General features: G+C 42.2%; 1 protein-coding gene and 1 long non-coding RNA gene across 5 annotated transcripts in view; one reads left to right on the forward strand and one right to left on the reverse strand.

Annotated features, from left to right (window-relative positions):
* ADAMTS2 (ADAM metallopeptidase with thrombospondin type 1 motif 2) overlaps nt 1-18,279 on the forward strand; it is a 392,140-nt gene that overhangs the window by 36,902 nt on the left and 336,959 nt on the right. The gene's annotated exons all lie outside the window — the stretch shown is intronic.
* Nucleotides 1,024-9,087, reverse strand: LOC128345758 (uncharacterized). The gene is made up of 4 exons (XR_008316633.1): nt 9,016-9,087; nt 8,576-8,677; nt 3,267-3,351; nt 1,024-1,454 (listed from the first exon to the last, which is right to left on the reverse strand). It is a non-coding gene; the product is annotated as an uncharacterized LOC128345758 (long non-coding RNA).

Here is an 18,279-nt window from a genome sequence, read left to right on the forward strand (position 1 = left end):
GCCTTTTCCAGGCCCTAGACAATGTTGGGCCCTGAGCAACTGCCCACTTTGTCCATTGGGTAAGAGGCCCTTGGGGGCACCTGCAGCAGGACCTCACTAATTATCTTAATACTCAGGCAGGCTCATGTGTGAGCAGTTAGTCTTTCAGATTGCCTGGTCCAAGATCACTTACAGCATTATAGGTAAAATAAACATTTTGAATTGTGCCCAGAAATAAATTGGCAGTCAATGAAGATCTTTAAGCAAGTTATGATAAGTTTTATTCAACCCAGTTAGTGGTCTTGCTCCTGGGTCTAGCTTCTGGACCAGCTGAAGTTTCTGAATGGTCTTCATAGGCAGCCGTATGTGCAACATATTGTAATGGAAGCCAGGATTGTGTGTGTTTGTTTATAGGCCACTTTTTAGCCAAAAAAAGAAAAGCCCTCAAAACATCTTGCAAGAATAGCTAAAAATTTAACAAGAGTAAAACTGTCACCTTTGTATGGGTTTGTTGCTGTTACCCCTACAGTTATTGACCATGTATATGCCAATGAACAGCATATGTAATAGTTTCATTTTAATATATCATTGGGATGTCAATTAAAAACCAATCACTACACCAAATATGCAGTACTGACCCATGCTCTTTGATTGCTACCTAAGAGAAGGCTGAAATTTCTCAGAGAATTTCCCCCCTCTTTCATAGACTTCTTTGGGGAGAAATTGGGCTGCAGGAAGCAACTAGGCATTGTTGTGAAGAATGCTTCAGTATTATTGAGCTGGGAATATAGTGGTTTAAAATGGCATTTGGATACTGTTCAGCTGACTTGCAGAGTATTACTTGTGGCTACTTCTAATTAGTGGAAGGTGACCTTGCAGTTCTGTCTTGGTGCTGGAGGGACATGACTGAGTTCAGTGCTCAAGCACCTTATTGAACATCTTGTCACATATCTGTCTGCTTCACTTTAGCGCTGCTCCTTCTAGGCGAGGGGCCAGACCACATCCATTTATACAAACCCCAAATTAACTAAGCTTAAAAACAAACTCCATATCCTTTAATGGGGTTACTTGGTGCATATAGCCATTGGCTTTTGTTTGGCACAATAAGCTGAAAAATGCACATTCACTGGAGGAGATTCAATTCCCTGCACATTTATTTGAGTCATATGCATAGTGACAAGGAAGCACACTCGTCTCCTCTTATAACATATTGGTAGCTGAAGTATTTCAGTCTTAGTTTTATTTGTACAAGCCAGTTGAGACATATGTAGTTCTGCATGGTATATGTGTGCTGATCTGCAGCGAATTATCGTGTATTGATGATATTCTAAAGAGACAGTGGATGGGGATTAGCTGCAGGTAAGTCGCACAGTTTGTTAGAGGGGCCGAATTCCTGATGTGGCTCAGTTTGGAAGCAGCTCTTGAGAAGACAAGGGTCAGACCAGGGGAGGTGGAAAGCTTTTCATTTTTTTTCCCTAAAGAAGAAAGATAAATTTTATTGGCATAAACTTTTATGCTAAAGTTGACAATCAAGGGCACAGAGCCTGGAGTCCACCATAGCCACACAAACTGCAAGTCCTGGAGTAGCAGTAGTAGATGTATGCTTATTACGGTTATTGACCCAACACAAAAACAATACAGAACCAAGTAAAGATAATACAAATAGTGCAAAAAAGACATAGTGTCAAGGTCTTCATAATACCAATAACTCAAACCAGCTCAGACCTAATCTTGCATGCGGCCGCACAAAATTTGGCCACACACAATGTTATAGATGCACGGTGATCAGTTAGTAAAAAGGATGTATATCCATCATCCGTCCTAACAGGGGTTTCTTTTTAATAAGAGGGGGGAGATAAGAGAAATATGAATATCTCTATAAAATAAACAGTTTAGAAGAACATGAGTCATAGTCTCAACATTCTGACCACAGGGACAGATCTGGCTGATAACAGGAATTTTATGGTACTTGCCCTCCAGAACAGCAGATGGAAGTGGATTAAATCGTGCGAGGGAGAAGGCTCTTTTCTAGGACAGAGTAGTTAAACTCATTAAATAGTAGGCTGGTTTAAGGTAATTTGTAAAACTACTGAGAAAGTTTCTTGCAGAGATTTGTACCAGATTGCTCTGCTTTTCAGTGTCTGCTATACATTGTTTTATAAGCCCTTTAGCTGAATCAAGACTCAAAGGCATTAAAAATTGAGGGGAGAATCCATGTTTGCCCAACATATCATAGAGTTGTTTATGCCAGCTAGACTGAAAGCAGTCTTCCAAAACTGGGGAGGGGGGCGGGGGGCGGGGCTGGGTCTTTGGAGCGAAAAATGATTTTGATCCAAAAGTTAAATATATACATACAAACCTTAGCCTTCACAGTTATTAGGCTGGCCTCCAGCTGTAGAATTACATTGGGAACGCATCTAGGGGCCGAGTATAAAGCACACAATAATTTTGATTGGACCATCTCCATTTGTTTAAAAATGTACAGACCACAAATAGCAGTACCGTACAACAATTGTGAGAGCACTTTTAGCCTCATAGACCTTAATTGCAGCTGGTATATAGTGGCCATACCTGTGGAAGAAAAACTTTAGAAGAGCAGAAGCACTCTTCTGGGTATTAGTTGTAACTAACTAGTGTGATCCTATTCAGCTTATATGTGAGTGGAGCATTGCCAAGATGCAACATAGATGCATTGGCCTTCAGAAAAGGAAACTTCTCAAAAATGAGAGGACAGATAAAAAGGAAGCTGAAAGGGAGACTCAGGAGGGGAATCATTCCCTAAAGCATGGAACTTATTTAAAACCACAATAATAGAAGCTCAGTTGGAATATCTGGCAGGGAGGCTGTGGTAGAGAGCCTGGTAGAAATTACAAATGCTTCTCTGAGGGAGGGCAGGATGCCTCCTTGTCTTAAGGAGGCAATAATTAGACCGCTTCTGAAGAAGCCTGCCTTGGATCCCTCAGTTAAATAATTACAGGCCTATCTCCAACCTTCCATATTTGGGCAAGGTGATTGAGAAGGTGGTGGCCTCCCAGCTCCAGGTGGTATTAGAGAAAACTGATTATCTAGACCCATTTCAAACTGGCTTTCGGGCAGGCTATGGTGTGGAGGCTGCCTTGGCCAGCCTGATGGATGATCTCCAATTGGGAATTGACAGAGGGAGAGTGACTCTGTTGGGCCTTTTGGATCTCTTGGCAGCTTTCAAAACTGTTGACCATAGTATCCTTCTGGAACGTCTGAGGGGATTGGGGGTGGGAGGTATTGCTTTGCAGTGGTTCCGCTCCTACCTCACAGGCAGATTCCAGATGGTGTCAGTTGGAGACTGTTGTTCTTCAAATTCTGAACTTCAGATTCTGAAATTCTGAAAAAAATCTGAAAAAAAATTGAATTATCAAAATCTGAAAATCTGGTGTCTCTCAGAGCTCCGTATTGTCTCCAATGTTTAACATCTACATGAAACCACTGGAAGATATCATCAGGGGATTTGGTGCAGGGTGTTATCAATATGCTGATGACACCCAAATCTATTTCTCCATGTCAACATCATCAGGAGAAGACATAATCTCCCTAAATGCCTGCCTGGAGGCGGTAATGGGCTGGATGAGGGATAACAAACTGAGGCTGAATCCAGGTAAGATGGAGGTACTTATTGTGCAGGGTCGAAACTCAGGAGATGATTTTGATTTGCAGGTTCTGGATGGGGTCAAACTCCTCTGGAAGGAACAGGTACGCAGTCTGGGGGTGCTTCTGGATCCAAACCTCTCCCTGGTGTCCCAGGTTGAGGCGATGGTCAGAGGTGCTTTATATCAGGTTTGCTGATATGCCACCTGCGTTTGTTTCTTGAGATGAACGACCTCAAAACAGTGGTACATCTGCTGGTAAGCTCTAGGCTAGATTACTGCAATGTGCTTTATGTGGGGCTGCCTTTGTACGTAGTCCAGAAACTGCAGTTGGTTCAGAATGTGTCAGCCAGGTTGGTCTCTGGGTCATCTAGGAGAGACCATATTACTCCTGTGTTGAAGGAATTGCCCTGGCTGCTGATACGTTTCCGGGCAAAATACAAGGTGCTGGTTATAACCTATAGAGCTCTAAACAGCTTAGGCCCTGGGAACACCTTAGGCCCTGGGAACATCTTCTTCACCATGAGCCCCACCGCCTGCTAAGATCATCTGGAGAGGTTCGCCTGTGGCTGCCACCTACTCGTCTGGAGGCTACTTGGGAACGAACCTTCTCTGTTGCAGCCCCTGGGCTTTGGAATGCACTCCCTGTTGAAATAATAGCCTCCCCATCTCTGACAACTTTTAAAAATGCACTGAAGACACATTTATTCACCCAGACTTTTAATTAGATTGAGAGTTTTAAATAATTTTAATACACGGTTTTAAATGTTTTTAATCTTTTAAATGATTTTAATTGTTAATTGATTTAATGTTTTAGATTATTTTAATTGTAAACCACCCAGAGAAGCAAGTTTTGTGCAGTATTAAAATATTTTAAATAAATAAAAAATAAATATATACCAAGAAGGAGGAAAGGTACCACCGGTTTCAGGAGGACACCAGCATGGCTAACAGGTAGAGTCAGGGAAGTTATAAAAGGGAAGAGGACACCCTTCAGAAAATGGATGTCCTGCCCAAATGAAGAGAACAGAAAGGAACACAAAGAGGCTGTTCCCACACATGGGCAATACTGGGTTATTGAAGCCAAGCCTGGTCTTGCCTGCACATGAAAACTGCTGGGATTGCACCCGATCCTGGTGGCACCTCAGCAGCATGTGGATAAAGATGACCCAGTTGACATAGTATACATGACTTCCAAAAGGTTTTTAACAAGGTTCCCCACCAAATGCTCTTGAGGAAACTTAACAGTTATAGGATAAGGGGACAGGTTCATGTGTGGGTTGGTAACTGGTTGAAAGAGAGTGGCCAAATTTGCAGATGACACTAAAATATTTAGTGTAGTTAAATCCAAAACAGATTGTGAAGAGCTCCAAAAGGATCTCTCCAAACTGGATGAGTAGGCGACAAAATGGCAAATGCAGTTCAATGTATACAAGTGATGCATATTGGGGCAAAAAACCCCAACTTCACATATACACTGATGGGTTCTGAGCTATCAGTGGACAGTGTCTGAGCTGCCAGTTTCCTGGAACAGTGGACATACCAGTGGACATAACAGTAGATAGACCAGGAAAGAGATCTTGGGGTCATGGTGGACAGCTCATTGAAAGTGTCGACTCAGTGCATGACAGCTGTGAAAAAGGCCAGTTCTATGCTAGGGATCATTAGGAAGGGGATTGCAAATAAAAATGCTAATATTATAATGCCCTTGTACAAATCTATGGTGCGGCCACATTTGGAATACTGCATTTCGTTCTGGTCACCGTATCTTAAGAAGGACATTGTAGAACTGGAAAAGGTGCAGAGGAGAGCACTCAAGATGATCAGGGGCCTGGAGCACCTTCCTTATGAAGCAAAGCTGCAGCATCTGGGGCTTTTTAGTTTGGAAAAGAGGCGACGACAGGGAGACATGATGGACATGTATACAATTATGTATGGAGTGGACAGAGAGGATTTTTTCTCCCTCTCTCATAGCACTAGAATCAGGGGTTGTCCCATGAAACTGAACACCAGGAAATTTAGGACTATCAAAAGGAAGTACTTTTTCACACAGTGCATAATTAATCTATGGAATTCTCTGCTGTTGGTGACAGAGATGTGGTGTGGTGATGTGGTGATGGCCACTAGTTTGGATGGCTTTAAAAGAAGCTTAGACAAATTCATGAAGGACAGGTCTATCAATGGCTACTAATCTGGTGAGTATAGGCCACCTCCAGCTTCAGAGGCAAGATGCTTGTAAATAGGGGAGCAATAGCAAGAGAGAAGGCATGATCTCACCTCTTGCCTGTGGGCTTCTCAGAGGCATGTGGTGGGCCAGTGTGTGAAACAGGATGCTGGACTACATAGGCCTTGCCTCTAATCCATCAAGGCTGTTCTTATGTTCTTATATTACCACATGAACCATTTGTTTTTGTGTGTTGAAACTTTCCAGAATCCTTGTGGGTCTTCAGATTTCTCTCTGATTCTCTGATGAGTAACCAACATCCCAGCTGTTGTCTAAGAATGTGAGGCAAATGACCACCTCAAGAGTGGTGCCGGGGGTTAGTGAACATGCTTAACCACATTTAAAGACTTTGAATTCCTGAACTGTCCACACTGCTAAGAATCCAGCTTTCTTGAGAATATTTGTTCACTATTAAGCAAGAGTTCCCTCCTTTTTCATTAGCTGGAAATATTTCTTTCACTGAATAAGAATGTATTGTGGTTACTGTGGAAATCAAGCAGAGGATTTGTGCAGCCAAAACATGATGTTTGCACGAGTGGTCGGGAGATGGATTGGCTGGGAAGAAGGATGAGAGATGAGAAGAATTTAAGGATCTGATCAGTATTAGGAAGATAAAATACATAAGGCCATTAGTGATTCTAATTTGAAAGGACTGAATTGCAAATGGGTTTCAATTAGCCTTGCAAACTCTTCGTAACATTGTTCATGAGCATACACAGTAATTTCCTTTGGAGATCCTATTTATTTGTATTTGTGTCTTGCTCCTTTCAGACCAGACTGATGCAGAATCTGTAGATTTTCCTTTTGCAGTTTCAGAGGGGCGAGATCGTCTAGGCGGGGAACCACAGCTAGCTGAGTCCCTTGGTTGCTTGGACCAAAGAACCGGGTCTGAGTTGAAAGTTCTTACGGGGAGCTGTAATTGTCACATGATCAGCTTAACAGATATTTGGATGGCTCCTGCAAGTCTAGCTTGTTTTCCATGACTTCCCTCTTTTGCCCAGAGTTCAGTGGTGGTTCACAGTCTGAATATCTCCCCCTCCAACCCCGAATAGTCTTACATCCAGACCTTGAATGCTCCATTCTCAAGGCTAGGGGTGACTATGTTTAAATTATATGTAAAACAACATTACAGTGTTTATATGCCTCCCCTAAATTTGCTATTTGGAAATGTGTGCATTTTTTGCAAATGTGTTTTAAAGTGTTATGGTAGCCAGTAAGACCTCAGTGAATTACTTGTCCTAGGAGAAGACTCAAAGCAGAAACCAATTAATCCACATATTGTTTGATAATCAGGTGGCTCTATGAAGTGGTCTAATAGGTTATGATAAACACTAGGCTGCAACGATTTTAAAGTGGTTCTGTATATGACTAGTGTAAACAGTCTTACATTCTTTCTAGCTGGTGCTTCTCTCATAATCATGAAATTTGTCTGCCCTGCCTCCTAAAGAGCAAGTTATAATTATTTTATTGATAAGACTGCAATTATTCTACTGATATGACAGTTCATATTTTAGGAATTTCTCCCCTTGAACTCATAGGTCTCTGCATACTGAAGAATGCTGTTGTTCTGCCCTTGTAGTCCCACAAGATTCAGTAAAACAGCCCCTTTAATACTCATATTTATTCATATCCATTTTATTGGTTAGCCATGCAATTATCTGGTTTATATATAGTTTATATGTGCTTACAAAATCAGTTTGTGATCTTTTTAAAAACCTGTAGATTGTAAAATATATATTAAAAAAATGCAGCACTCTATGGAAGGTTCAAGTGGAGAGGCTATGATGCACATATTTTCAGTATTGTGGTGTATTTCTGGAATTCAGGGTGCTGCTAGTTGCCAAGGACAGCAGAAATATTTTCTTAAAACTATCAACACCATGAGTAAAAGGGAGGAAAAACAATTCAAGCTTATCTGGGTTTGGAAGGATGGTTTAACTGCTGCCTGTGCATTCGCACATCTTAATAACCCCCAGCTTGCTGGCATTTAAATATGTTGAGACCTATTTTTTGTAATTTTATAGTCACACTATCATCTGTTATACTAATGGAAAGAAGAGCTCTGTAGTAAGTCAGAGCTGAAATTTCTGGCCTAGTTCTCTTCTTAGTAATATAAGCTGAACAGTTAATGCAAATAAAAGACTGGCTGAAAGGAAGGTACTGCAAAGTAAACTGTGTACTCCAACTCATAGTTTGGCACTCAGTGAAACATTACATCCACCAGTTTAACGATACTCAGGACAGACAGGCCTGTCAGTAAAACATCTACTGTGCAGGCCTAGAATTCCAAACCCTCTTTCAGCTGTAAGAGGCTTATGTTCCTTTACACCAATATGCATAAACACTTTCCCCCCAAATAACATCCTTACAATGTCATTCTAAGTCCCTGCAATACTAATTGTCATGTGTCTGTGATGTGCCTACATCGTAAAATCTATCTGATCATCAGACAGAGCAATTGGACAGAACTTTATCACACAGCTGGCTAGAGTTGCCTGCATACCCACTGTCATTTTTGCATGATGTGCATTAAGGATGACTTCACATGGGACCATCTTTCATACACATTGAAAATTAAAACATTAAAGCCCGACCAGCAGCAGCAGCAGAAGAAGAATTAGAGCCTGCTTGTATAACAGATCTTTAGCTTTCTAAGGATTGACATTAAGAAATGAACCATGCAGATTGTCCAGGGCATGGATTTCCAAAGTCTAGGACTGGCAGCAGAGAAGGCCTTAACATATGTACTCACCAACTTCAGATGGCAGCACTAAGTACAGAAGGGTCTTTTCAGTTGATTGCAGAATTCAGACAGACTCATGTGGGAGAAGAAAATCCTTTAGATGTCCTGGTCCTAAGTAAGACATTTACTGCTTTGAAGATAATAACCAGCACTTTGAATTGAGCCTGGAAATTAACCCAAAGCCAGTGCTGCTAATACTTCAGAGGAATTGCATGCTTCAAAACACACACACACACAAACACACACACATCCAATGCCAGTCAGAACTCTCATAGCTCTGGCATGTGTAACCATAGTCAGAACCACCTTTTCCAGTAGGGATGTGCGAATCGATTTGGGTACAAAACGATTTGTACCCAAATCTAGCTGTTTGGGGCGATTTGTGGACAAATTGCCCCCGTGCTAGCTAGCCAGATTCGGATACAAAACAAATTGCTCAGATTTCGGACCTGAAAAATTTGTATATTCAGACCCCCATTTTGTGGTAATCTCTCTTGCTGTCTCCATTTTGTGTCAGGAATTTTTTTTTGCAAATCCCGCCTTCCCAAGCTTCAGGTTGGTGACTTATAGTGTGCAACAATTGGCTGGCGATTCCCCCCTGGTTCCAGATTGGCTCATTTCCATTCAAATCTTGTGTTGCCAGTGGTGACTGATGCCGCATTGGCTAGGGGAAGAGTCAAAGAAGGGACAGGGGTGGGGGGAGTTCGAAGGAGGGATTTTCAAATGTACTTAAGGAGGCAGGCAGCCACCATTCTGCCTTTCTGCCTCATGGGAGAAGAGAGAGAGAGAGCCAGAGGAGCTTTGCTTTATTATTTATTTGTTTATTTTATTTTATTTTATTTTATTTTATTTTATTTTATTTTATTTAACACACTTCCATACCTCCCCAAACTCACATCTCTGGGCGGTTTACAAGAAGCAAACAAACAAAAAGTTAAAACATTAGTTAAAATAAATGACAACAAAAAACGTAAAACAGTAGTTAAAACAAAATAAATGACACAGTAAAAGTTAAAACATTACAACAATTTAGATTTTAAAACATTTTAAAATGATGTTAAAACTGTTAAAACAATATTTAATTAAAAGCCTTGGTGAATAGGTGCGTCTTTAAAGACTTTTAAAAGGTTATCAGAGATGGGGAGGTGCATTCCAAAGCTCTGGGGCAGCAGCGGAGAAGGCCCATCCCCAAGTAGCCACCAAATAAACTGGTGGCAACTGCAGAAGGAACTCTCCTGATCATCTCAATGGGTGGTGGGGTTTATAACCAAGAAGACGTTCTCTTAAATACCCAGGGCCCAAGCCATTTAGGGCTTTATAGGCTATGACCAGCACATTGCAATTTGCCCGGAAACTTATCGGCAGCCAGTGTAGATCTGCAGCTGGCGTATCAGCCAAAGCTGATAGAAGGCACTTCTGGCCACTGCCTTAACCTGGGAGACCAGGGAGAGGCTTGGATCCAAAGGCACCCCCAGACTGCGTACCTGTGCCTTCTGGGGAAGTGTGACCCTATCCAGAACAGGCAGAACCTATCTCCCAAGTTTCGACCCTGCACAATGAGTACCTCCGTCTTACCTGGATTCAGTCTCAGTTTGTTATACCAAACTGAGGCTTTGCCTTGCCTGCTTGCTGCCTGGAGTGGATTCTCTGCTTTTTGTTCCTGCTTTCCTGATTGAAGAAAAGAGAAGAGATTCCCCCCCCCCTCTTCCTGCTGCTGAAAGAATCACTGCCTGTGCGTGATTGATATGGGTACAAATCATTTTGTACCCATATCAATTCACACTGACATCAGGCACAGGCAGTGATTCTCTACCTGTTTTGGGAGATTTGTGGACAAAACAAATTGCCCTGGTTCTAGCTGGCCAGATTCTGACCAAAAACAAATCAGCGGTGATTTGATTTGGGTACAAATCGAATCAAAAAAATCAATTGGGGCACATCCCTATTTTCCAGAAATGGGCTCAGTTTGTGCACCAACTTCATCTGGGCTTAAGCATTCCTGGCCACAGCCACCATCTGAGCCTCTAGGATCAGAGTTGAGTACAGGGCACTTGAGCTGTGAACCTGATTCTTCAAGGAGAGTGCCACCCAGTCAAAAACAGAGTGAATCCCCATATTTTTTAATTCATTTTATTTATTTAGTTAGTTATCAAATTTGTACACCGCCCCAAACCTTCATCTTTGGGCAGTTAACAATAGCATAAAACAGGTTAAAAACATATACAAAAACTTAAAACAATTTAACAATTTAAAATAAACCAGAGATTTAAAACCTAAAAAATTTCAAAAAGCTGAGAAAGCTTGGGTGAAAAGATGGGTTTTCAGGTGTTTTTTAAAAATTGTCAGAGATGGGGAGAATCGTATCTCAACAGGGAGCTCATTCCACAATCTCGGGGCAGCAACCAAGAAGGCCCATCTCTGTGTAGCCACCAAACGAGTTGGTGGTAACTGGAGATGGACCTCCTCAGATGACCTCAATGGGTGGTGGGGCTAGTAGTGAAGAAAACGCTCTCTCAAATACCCAGGGCCTAAGCCATTTAGGGCTTTATAAGTTATAACTAGCACTTTGTATTTTGTCCGGAAACGTATTGGCAGCCAGTGTAGCTCCATCAGTAAAGGAATAATGTGGTCTCTCCAAGATAACCCAGAGACCAACCAGGCTGCCGCATTCTGAACCAACTGAAGTTTCCAGACTATGTACAAAGGCAGCCCCACATAGAGTGCATTACAGAAGCCAAGTCTGGAGGTTACCAACAGATGTACCACTCTTTTGAGGTCATTGATCTTGAGAAACGGGAGCATCTGGCGTATCAGCTGGAGCTGATAGAAAGCACCCCTGGCCACCACCTCAAACTGAGAAATGAGGGAGAGCTGTGAATCCAGAAGTACTCCCAGACTGCAAACCTGTTCCTTTTGGGGAAGTGTGATCCCATCTAGATCAAAATTGTCTCTAGAGTTCTGACCCCGCACAATAAGTACCTCCATCTTATCTAGATTCAGCTTCAGTTTATTCGCCATCATCCAGCCCATTACTGCTTCCAGGCAGGCATTTAGGAGGATATGCCAGCTCCTGAAGAAGCTGACATGGAGAAGTAGATCTGGGTGTTATCAGCATACTGGTAACACCGAGCTCCAAATCCCCTGAGGATCTCTCCCAGCAGTTTCATGTAGATGTTAAAGAGCATTGGAGAAAGTATGGAGCCTTGAGGGACACCACACTTAAGCTCAGATTTAGAAGAGCAACAATCTCCAATTGACACCATCTGGAATCTGTCCAAGAGGCAGGAGCAGAGCCACTGTAAAACAGTGCCTCCCACCCCCAACACCCTCAAACGTTCCAGAAGGATACTATGGTCGATAGTATCAAAAGCCGCCGAGAGAGCCAAAAACATGTGTATCTTTCACTGTGTAGATGGAATGTTCAATTGCTGGAAGCCGTCAGCAAGCACAACTATCTAACATATCCATACAGTGAAATGCACATGTATAAAATCAACATGGTTCACAGTCTACAAACAGGTTTAATGCGATTTCTTAAATTCCATCTAGGAAATGTGTAATGTGTGAAGTGGACTCTTATCTGTTCATTCCAAGTCATGAGTGGAAAGTGAAAGATCCTTATAAGTTTTCCGGCCTCGAGAGTCATTGTCAGAAATTGGAAGGTCCATTGCAATCTGGTGATCTACTATACAGAAACCATTACTATAAAATGTTGCAATTGGAGAAGCACTGGTATATGTGAAAAGTTGAACTAACTCAGCTCCACTATTGGCTCAGCAGTGGGGGCAAATTTAGACAATCTCCCCTTCTCCAGGAAACGCTCTGTGCCACCCAAAAGTATGTCCCTGAGGGCTGCACAGCTCTCAGAGACATATTTTTGGATTACACAGAGAACTTCTGGAGGGAAGGAAAGGCTCAGTGCTTTATTAGTCAGGATGTCAGCCACTGTTCTTAAGAACTATAAAATGTTTACTGTGAAACATAAAGGGTACTTTTAGCAGGTTGTTTTATTAGAATAAATGTTCACTGTCAACTAAAAATGGTAAGCTGTATTCCCCCCGCCCCGCTATAATGTAGAAATGTACAATATAAAAGCTGCCATAAATATTAAAACAATGGAAACTTTTAATTTGGCACCATGCATTCCTAAAGATAATTTTTCTTGCTGTATGTTCAGTGCACTTATCTGAAAAAAGTGTAGAGTGTGTTTATGCACATTGGATAACTTGTATATATTTCCATAGAAACCCTCGTTCCTTGTGTTCCAAATGTGTCCCTATTAAGCAGATGACTTTTGAAACTATAAAGCTTTGGGATGTATATTTAATTAACAAAATACAGAAACAGAAGAAGTAGATGTTGTGTTAGCACGCCAAAGAATAGCCTGAAGTATGCGTCTTCCTTCTAACCCCTGCCAAATACTAAGCAGAAGATAAAATAGTTAAGATTTGTTATGGTTGGGTGAAAGCTCAAATATCAAAGAAGGTTTTTAGTCCTGTTGGTGTGTGTGTGTGTGTGTGTGTGTGTGTGTGTGTGTGTGTGTGTAGTATAAACATAAAACATACTAGGTGCTGTACAAAAGATCAATACAAAAAAGGAAACTGTCCTCAGGCTTGCAACACACATGATCATGATTTCCAAGTCAGTATTGTGATTCTGGGGAGGAAGATGTGGTTCATGATTTTAGAACATGAAGGGTGCTCTTCTTCATGTTTTCATTAGCTGACATCCTAACTAAAAAGTGTGTGCATTAGGAGGCTCTGGGGGACACAAGAGTGGCCTCCACACTAATCCTGAGTCGTCCTCTGCACACTCTGTTGCGCAAGTGGGCAAAACTTCCCAGCTATGTCCACCCTCCGGAAGTGTTCTGTAAGAGAGGAAGCACATTGCTGAGAGTTAGTGCTGTGATTCCTCTCTTACAGAGAGCTTCTTGACTGCAGGCAGAACTGGGAAGTTTCAGCTTCTTGCTCAGCAATGTATGCAGAAGATGGCTAGAGAGTTGCATGCATGCCCTCGTTGTGTCTCCCAACACACGTGCTTTGTTAGTTAGGATGTCAGTCAGTTTTTCCACCACCAGTGCTGAGATCCAAGAGCGACATTAAGCATGTTTGATGATGGTAACCTCTTTTCTTTGAACGTGCAGTATCAGAAACTGCTTTGAAAATCCCCTCTGTTGCAAAAGTAATTTCCCATGTGGCATGGGGCTACTTTTTGAGAAACACAAACCCAAAGCTGCCTTGGATGCAAGGAATTTGTTTTGGAATTCTTAGGATCTTTGCCTAGATGTTAATTGAATTACACAAACTTCTTCCTGCTCTAAGTGTGCTGTGGCTGACATGATGCACAACATAAGACCAGCCCTGCTGGATCAGGCCTGAGGCCTATCTAGTCCAGCATCCTGTTTCCCATGGTGGCCCACCAGATAACTCTGAGAAGCCCACAGTCAAGAGTTGGATGAGGGCATGCCCTCTCTCTTGACTGGCATTTAAAGGCATCTTGCCTTTGAGACTGGAGTTGGCCTATAGCAACCGGACTAGGAGTTATTAGTAGTAGCCATCTAGTTTCCTTTGGTCTGTATCGTCATGCTAGAACAAATTTGTCCACACAACAGGCATAGCTACTAAAGAGGTAACTACCCTCATGCATGTGATCATGCATTTGCTATCCTTAGGAGTTCCGAGCATGTTTGAAGAAAGACAATGACAACCTGCTGAAGCTTGTTACAAATTCTACATTTTTTTAAAAAAAAATGGCTAATATTGATATCTCCTAAATAGTGACTGATCCTGACTAAATGACTTGATGGTAGTCCTACTAAATTAAGTAGTCTTTCATTGTAATTCCTGAATAGTACTATTCAGAAACTTAGAGGCTGTTCTCACGAGCAGCCAAGACTAGGTTAGGGCAGCTAAGCCTGGGCTTGGCTGCCTGTGAGAACTGCAGGGAGCTGTGTGGCTCCTGGCGGTGCTTCGGCAGCAAACCTGCCAAGGGAGCCCACTGGTTAGCCGAGGTTAAGGGCTCAATTGTGCCCTTAACCCTTGCTAACTGCTTGTGTGTCAGGGCCAGCTGCTCCCAGCCAGTGCGGACACAGTAGTGGGCTCCCGTCACCGGAGGGAACCCCACAATGCACCACACACTCACGTTTCAGAGGGCCAGGATGATGCATTTCAGCCCCCGAAACTCCGCCCTGCCTAGGGCAGCAGCAGCTCATCTGGGCGCATGATCTGCACACCCAGCAAGTCTTGTAGATCGTCTGCAGGGAAGGTAAGTTGCTGCAGCCTTTCCCATTGCCCGCCCTCAAGCCCGCTCATGGGATCGGGAGAAAGGGCTCATTGTGTGAATGTCAGCCAGTGAAATTAAGCTGAATATTAAGAAGATATTAATCAGTTGTATGTCTCAGTATTTATGTGAGCAGTTTCCCTGAGAAAGAGTGATACTTGACAAAAAGAGGATAACGTATTTAGTTGTACAGTACTGTACAGCTGTACAATAGTTTCTGCTTTGGGGCTGTCAACATGCGTTTGGATTCATCCTTGATATGGCAACATGAGAGGAAGCTGATTGAATTGGGCAGAATCTGCTGTGGCCCATAAACGATGATTATGCTGGTAAATTTCAGCAATGAAGCTACAGTATCTAACATGCTTGTCATATCATGATTTGTGTGACTGAAGATCGGGGGTGTATCTAGGGTGAGGCAGGCAGGGCATGTACCCTAGGTGCCACTTGAAGGGGGCGCCATTTTTTAAAGTGAATTTTTTTTAAAATGGCCACCAAAAACAAAATGGCTGCCACACATGCTCAAATGGCCTTTGCGAGGCCCTAGGCCATGCCAGGCCTCACAGAGGCCATTTGAGCATGCATGGTGGCCATTTTGTTTTCGGTGGCCATTTTTTAAAAAAATATTTTTTAAAATGGCCACCGCACATTCTCAAATGGTCCCTGTGAGGCCCTAGGCCTTGCCAGGCCTCGCAGAGGCCATTTGAGCATGCGTGGCAGCCTCCAAAATGACCACCACTCCAATCTTTGCAGGCCCCAAAAGGCCCAAAAATCAGCCCGGGACAGGCTGCGGTGGTGAATTAAGAGGCCGGTGGGGGGAGGGGGAACCTTTGCAGACACCCCCCCCAACAGCCTTTAGGAAGCCCTCAGAAGGGGCTACAGATAATTTTTTAAAAAACATTAATGTAATATAAGTCGCTGTACACATATTCAGTTTGGCACAATGTACAGAGAATTGGGGCTTGTGACTACTGAACTGAAGCTTATGAGCTAAGATTGTATTCATTTGCTCTTACTTTGTTTCTTGTGATAAGTGAGTTAAATGTGATGTCTTAATAATATGGTTATTAATGGTGAGTTTGTTTTTGAATCATTGTGAAATCCTGAGTACTAAGGCCACTGGGAGTTTCACTGCTGGTGCATCATTAGCGTTTTTATTCCTCTGTGTTTATGTAACAAAATACGAAAGTATTAATTGCTGAGGTTCATAGAGAAGAGTCTCTATACCCAAAAGTGCTTACAAAATACCACTGATAAGGGAATGCCACCACAAACATAACCAATTGTTTCTGATTGTCTGATACTGCAAGCAAGTTGGGTGGCTGAAACATGTGACAGCTCTGTTGGCCCAGCCACACTGGCTACCAGTCTACTTCCTGATTTACTCAAGGTGCTGGTTTTCACCTTTAAAGCTCTACATTATCTAGTAGCAGCAGGGGTATAGCAAGGTTGGATTTGGACCCTAGGACAATAAATGAAGATCAGCCTTCCCCTTACCTTCATTTTATTTATTTTTGATTTATAAAGTCCTTCCAAAAATGGCTCAGGGCGGTCTACATAAAAAACAATTAAAATAAATTAACAATTAAAATCAAATAAATAAAACAATTACAATCATTTAAACATTAAAATCATTAACACTGAAATCATTTGCTGCAGAATAAACAGTGAAAAACTAAACATTCTTGGCTCGCCCTTTCCCTTACTCTTATGGAAATAACCTCACACACTGCCCCATGCATGCAGATACTTTCACGCGCACAGGGGCATAACTATAATAGAGCAAGGGGAGACAGTTGTCTGGGGGCCCACTGCCTGACTGCATTACTGACTCCCCCAGCTTGGGCTTCCTTCAGTTGTATTCATCCTCCGAAATTGATGTGAGTGTTAAGACCCGGAGCTAACAGAACAGCATGTCTTTCTCTAGTACCATTAAATGACTTGCATCGTCCACAATTTACAAAACCTTAAAAAAAAATAATTTAGGATATGTGTGTGTGTGTGTGTGTGTGTGTGTGTATAAACTATGCTTTTTGTTATCACTATTCAGCCTCATTTAAGATTTCTTTACTTCATGAGCTGAGCTTTGGGGGGAGGGGCATTTTAAAATCTTGTCTACTCTAACCTTGCTAGGCCCCTGCATGCACACATGTGTGCGTGTGCATTCCCCTGGCTCAGAAACATTTTAAAAATATAATACCTACTAAAATCACCTCATATATTGATACAACATCAAAACTTCTGTCTTTCTTATTTGCCCATTCATGTATGTGCGCTCTCCCTCCCTCTCTCTCTCTCTCTCTCTCTCTCTCTCTCTCTCTCTCTCTCTCTCTCTCTCTCACACTCACACTCACACACACACACACACACACACACACACACACAGAGTTTTCCATGGGATTTTGGAAAAGTTCCAGATTTTGCTCCAGGATTTAGGAGTAAATTAAACCTAGTTGCTAAATTTTTTTTTTGAGGGGGGGGGAGGGAAGCCGAGACAAGCAGTATAATGGTTTTACACTATTCTTTTTAACAACGGCAGGAATAAACAAGTTATCCTAGTAAGAACTAATCTACCTACTTTCCTTTCACTATCTCTACAACTAGACTAAATTTGGTTCAGATCAAGTCCACAAGTTAGATCTCTTGTACCTCAAATTTAACACATCCACCATTTTGAATAGGGGTGGATGACATCATTACAAACTACACCATTGAGGTGTCCCTGTGTGTCACTAACTACAAATGTATCTCATTTCAAATAGGTTAGACAGTCCAGAAGTGAGTGCACTTGCACCTCAGATGTTTACGCATCTGCCATATTGGATTAGGGTGGATGACATAATCACAAACCACTATTTGTGATTTGTGCCACTATTTGTGGCACTATTGGGGCATCCCTATGTGTCCCTATAGCTGTAGCAAATTTGGTTCAAATTGGTTAAGTGGTTTAGGAGTTAGACCACTTGCGCCTCAAAAGTTTGTTTCTGCCATTTTGAATTCGGGTGGATGATATCATCACAACCTATGCCATTAAGGTGTCCCTGTGTGTCACTCATTACAACTGTACCTAATTTGGTTCAAATCAGTTAGTCCACAAGTTAGCCCACTTGTGCCTCAAACATTCACACATCCACCATTTTGGATTGGGGTAGGTGACATTATCACAAACTATGCCATTGAGGGTTCCCCATGTGCCCCTACAGCTGTAGCAAATTTGGATCAAATCTGTTAGGCAGTTCACAAGTTAGCCCACTTGCGCCTTGAATGTTTACGCATCCGCCATCTTGAATTGGGGTAGATGACATCATCACAAACTATGCCATTGAGGTTTCAATATATGTCCCTACAACTGTACCTAGTTTGGGTCAAATCGGTTAGACAGTCAACAAGTTAGTTTACTTGTGCGTCAAACATTCACACATCCACCATCTTGA

This window comes from Hemicordylus capensis, chromosome 2, assembly GCF_027244095.1.
Source record: "Hemicordylus capensis ecotype Gifberg chromosome 2, rHemCap1.1.pri, whole genome shotgun sequence".
In the NCBI taxonomy this organism is placed as follows: Eukaryota; Metazoa; Chordata; class Lepidosauria; order Squamata; family Cordylidae; genus Hemicordylus; species Hemicordylus capensis.